This window comes from Pinus tabuliformis, chromosome 4_1, assembly GCF_031772625.1.
Source record: "Pinus tabuliformis cultivar Carrire ecotype Pingquan chromosome 4_1, CPIR1, whole genome shotgun sequence".
NCBI lineage: Eukaryota > Viridiplantae > Streptophyta > Pinopsida > Pinales > Pinaceae > Pinus > Pinus tabuliformis.
Window position 1 is genome coordinate 815,935,372 of NC_142303.1, and position 5,090 is coordinate 815,940,461.

The 5,090-nt window shown below is 35.8% G+C and overlaps 1 pseudogene; it reads left to right on the plus strand.

Annotated features, from left to right (window-relative positions):
* The first annotated feature begins 1,102 nt into the window (after positions 1-1,102).
* On the plus strand, positions 1,103-2,994 carry LOC149178733 (uncharacterized; annotated as a pseudogene).
* Positions 2,995-5,090: the final 2,096 nt, after the last annotated feature.

Here is a 5,090-nt window from a genome sequence, read left to right on the forward strand (position 1 = left end):
TACTTGCATTAGACCAAATACATAAATCTTAATTTCAAAATGTATTTAACATATAATTTTCATAATTTCTTAACTCATCTAAACTAATGGAATTGAGAGAAACTTTTAGGTCAATATTTATGACTCAAATTCGATAGAGTTTTTTTTTTTTTTTTTTTTTCAACCTAGGGTTTAAATTGATTTTATTTCTAATTCTAGATTGGTTCTTCAAGTCTTCCATCCTAATGTTTAGAAAGAGTATTTCATTTGCAAATCATTTCATTTCCCATGCTTGAATCACTTAAACATTTTTCATATCTCTTAGATCTATAATGGTTTAACTTTTGGAATTGAGAGAAGCTTTTAGGTCAATATTTATGACTCAATTTCGATAGAGATTATTATTATTATTTTCTTGCAACCTAGTGTTTAAATTGATTTTATTTCTAAATCTAGATTGGTTCTTCAAGTCTTCCAGCCTAATGTTTAGAAAGAGTATTTCATTTGCAAATCGTTTCATTTCCCATGCTTGAATCACTTAAACATTTTGCATATCTCTTAGATCTATAATGGTTTAACTTCAAAAACTTTTGTCGATCTAAACAATAGATTGACTAAGAAGACTAAAGCAATGCTATAATTAACCAAACAATCTTGTGGTTTTAAGTTTATTTCATAGCTTCATTAGTTTAGCTTCATTATTGATTAGGGGTTTGACAAACTTGACATTGTATCTTGAAAATTCTATATAATTCATGATCTCGTGACCCACATGCATTAAATCGATATCCAGGAATGCTTAATGAATTTCCTCTTTCTGGTTTGTCAACTTTTGAGGGTTCAAGAATTGGTTTGACATAATTGGCACCTATTCTCTTTAACGTTCACTTGTTTTCATTTTCAAAAATTGGTGTTGAGAATTCATTTTCAGTATCGAGAGTATTAAGAGAGATGGGAATCCATGGAGCATTTCAGATGCCTTCACCATATTGGAAGGGCACTGCTAATCACCCGGAAATGTATAACTCATCCTCACATTTTTAATTATTGCAATCTACATTCAACCCATTTCCGCTCATTTTTAGACCATCCGAATGTTGGATGCAACAATGGCTCCGTTACGATGGGCACATATTTAAGTTCATTTGATACACAAAAGCGACTGAAGGATATTCTAGCACAAGGCATTTGGGTGGAGCGTAATACCCATATTCATTTCTTGCAGTTCTGCATTGATTCGAGAGCGCTAATAGAAGGCAAGCTGGTCCATGCCCACTTGGTGAGTACTGGAAGTGAGCTCGATGTTTTCCTTCAAAACAGATTTGTCCACAAGTATGCCAAGTGTGGGAGTTTTGGAGGATGCACGCCACATGTTTGACAAAATGTCTGAATGAAATGTGGTCTCCTGGACTGTCATGATCGCAGGATATGCACAGAGCGGAAACGACGAGGCAATGCTACAATTGTTTTTCCAAATGTATAGGGAAGGAATAAAGCCTGACCAATTCAGCTTCTCCAGTATATTAAAGGCGATTGGGAGCTTTTTGGGCCTAGAACAGGCTAAACAACTCCATGCCCAGATAGTTAGAGCAGAATTTGAGTCAAATATCTCTATGGGAAACGCTCTTGTAACATGTTATGCTAAATGTGGTTGCCTTAACGACACAAGCCAAGTGTTTATCAAAATGTATGTGAGAGATGTAGTTTCATGGAGCACAATTATTTCTGGGCATGCACAACATGGACATGCAGAGGCTCTACATATTTTCAAACAAATGCAGCAAGCAGGTGTAAAGCCAAATGAGCTGACCTTGTCTAGTGTACTAAGTGCTTCTGCAGGCTTAGTAGTGCTTTCCAAAGGTATGCAATTTCATACATTTTCTATATCCAATTGCCAAGAATTGGAAAATTCAACAGCTCCAAATGTTACCCAATTATGTTCGCACGGACGCATTTCAGAATGTGTTATTTTCTCGTGCAACATTGCCAAAATCGTGGAAATTATTATTTAGACAGACGATATAGAAGTGGGTCTTGATGGGCTTGGCCTCAAAACATTGGCCATTGATATTGTCTGTGAAGTACTCAGAACCATTCAAATAAAGATTCTCAAAGAGATTACACAGAAGGATTACAGAGAAAGGTTCCAAATTCGTAGAGAGATGCCTTTGGAAAGAGGCCCAACAAGACCAATCTATACGAGGATCCCGGGGTCTTATAAATCCTTTGTCAGTTAAACAGGGTGTGGATAAAGCATTGAGATTCTATCCATGGGCTGGAAAACAAGATGGGTTTGCACATGTTCAACTTACTTGCCAGGAGATGGCATGGACTCTAACGAGGGCAATCCTACTGAAAACGTTATGGAGGTTCCTCCATGAAATGGCAAGAAACGAAAGTGGTCTTTTAACAACAAAATCTGTGACCTCTATCATAAAAGTCCTAGGTGAAGAAGGTCTAGTGAAGGAGGCATTGGCTTGCTTTTATCGAATGAAACAATTCCATTGCAAACTAGATTCGATCATCTACAATACCATTATCAATGCTCTTTGTAGGGTGGGGAATTTCAGCAAAGCGAGATTTTTGTTTTATTAGATGAAAATGTCGGGCTCTAGATTCCCTCCGGATGTTTTCACCTATAGTATTCTAATCACTTGTTATTGCGAACACAGTATGCATACAAGTTGTCGGAAGGCGGTTAATAAGAGATTACAGGAAGCAAATCAGTTGTTTTAAAAGATGTGTTACGATGGTTTTATGCCGGACATTGTTACTTACAATTGATTGATTAACGACCTTTGTAAGAATTGCAAAATCGATAGGGCCCTTGAGATCTTTCAATAGATGCATCAGGATGGTTGTGCTCCTAACAAGGTTACTTATAATTCCTTCATCAGATATTATAGCGCTGTGAATGAAGTAGATAAAGCTGTGGAGATGTTGAATAAGATGGAGGAGAATAACATCTCTCCCACTTGCAGTTCTTGCTTTCAAGGAGGAGGAATGGAGATGTGAGGAAAAAAAAAACTAGTAAATCAGCTTGAATTTCAATGCTTTAATAATAACGAAGATATTTGTATCAAGGATGAATCCGTTGTAGAAACTAGCGGGAAAGTAATTAGCCATAACAAGTATGTAGCGGAGCTTAAACGTAAAATAAAATAAAATAAGGAGCAGATTTGGCTCTGAAATTCGCTTGCAGAGATGAAAGAGTGGAAATTAAAAGCCCAAGAAAAGAAACATGTAGAAGCTTCCTTGAGAAGCATTACGGAAGAAATGATGAGACTTCAAAAGAAGATAGAGGAAAAGGATGCTTTTATACTATCTCAAATGTCTGAGAAGGATGCTGCTAGAGTCAAAGATTCAGTTCAGGCTGAGGTTGGAGCTAAGGAAATGGAGTTGTCCAGGGCTAAGAATCCTTTGCGGCGTTACACGGATGGCGTTGGTAGCAGAGAGCGAGAGGCTGAGAAATGGAAGAGGCTGTATTTGGGTCTCAAGCTTGAATTGGACAATCTTCGGATATACAGGGAAAATGCATAGCTTCAGGGCGTCGAAGTGACAACAAGATCATTAAGGGAATTGTCTGCTCAAAGAATGTAAAACATAAGCGTATGAATTTTGAGACAAAGTTGAGTTTGCAGATGTGCACATTTTGGAGAGCAGGGTGTTTGTGTCACAGGTTGCAGCAGCAGTTGCTGCCTTACATGAACGATTCCAGCTGGAGGAAAGAATAAATGGACTGAGAAACTTCAGAAGGCTTTCAAAATATCAATTATTAGCTAAGCAAGAAAATGTATATATTAATGTAGAAAAAAAGGGATTAATTCATTATGATTAAGTCGACCGGTTTGGCTCCAAATTTTGAATTTGAACTTGCAAATATATATATATATATATATATATATATATATATATATATATATATATATATATATATATAGGTAGGTTTCAAGGTTCAGATTTTGAACCTAAGCTCTGATACCACGTGTGAGGCTCCCTCCTAAGGTCCTTTAACTAAAAACTAAATTTCTCTAATTTTAAACACAATAAGATGGGAAATAACTTATTTATATCTAAACATTTATTTGATGATAATATACCATTAAAATTTATTTACCACAAATTAAATAAGTAAAAATTTCATTGCAACCATTTACATAAGTAATCAATACACAAAAGAATACTTGTTCCAATAGCTTAGTTGAGATGCTCCTGAGCTCTTGACTCTGTTGGGATGCTCCTCTTGACTACCCGACTGGATTTGCCTCCTAGCCAACTAGGAAGTATTTCCTAGCCTAGGGAACCTCCACAGGTTCCCTAGCCCTCTGACCCCAAGTCCAACTAGATGTATTCTGTCAAAGTTAGACAAATACTCTCCTTCTCTCCCTTCTCTTTTTCTTCACATTCATCCCAACACAAAATCCTCCAAAACCACAACCAAAACCAAAACCAAAGCCAAGACTAAGGATCCTCCTCTCCTTTCATCATCCTTCCCCTTTTATGCCTCTTCCTCCCATCCACCTCAACCACTTATCATTAATATCATGACTACCCCCTCATCCTTTCATTTAGTATCCTTGACTTTTCCTACCGTATCTTCCCCCAAGTAGATTTGAGAAGACATTTTGGGGATAAGATATGAATATTTAATTTAAGAATTAATTGGAGAAGACCATATCTTATCCCAAGTAGATTTTGAGAAGACATTTTGGGAATAAGATATGAATATTTAATTTGGAAATTAATTGGAGAAGACCATATCTTCTCCTAAGTAGATTTTGAGAAGACATTTTGGGGATGGATATTTAATTTGGAAATTAATTGGAGAAGACCATATCTTCTCTCAAGTAGATTTTGAGATGACACATTGGGATATGGATATTTAAATTGGAATAAATGGAAGGAGACCATATCCTATCCAAAATTAAATTTGAGAAGACAAGTTGGGAATTGAATAATAACAATAATAAAATTTATATCAGTAAACAAAAATTACAGTTTCACAGATGTAAGCATATACCAATATTTATTGATAATTATAAGTCAATATTTTTAGGTAAATAAAATTTGCATGATAAGATTAAGTAGGGAATTACCAATAGTTGAAAGTG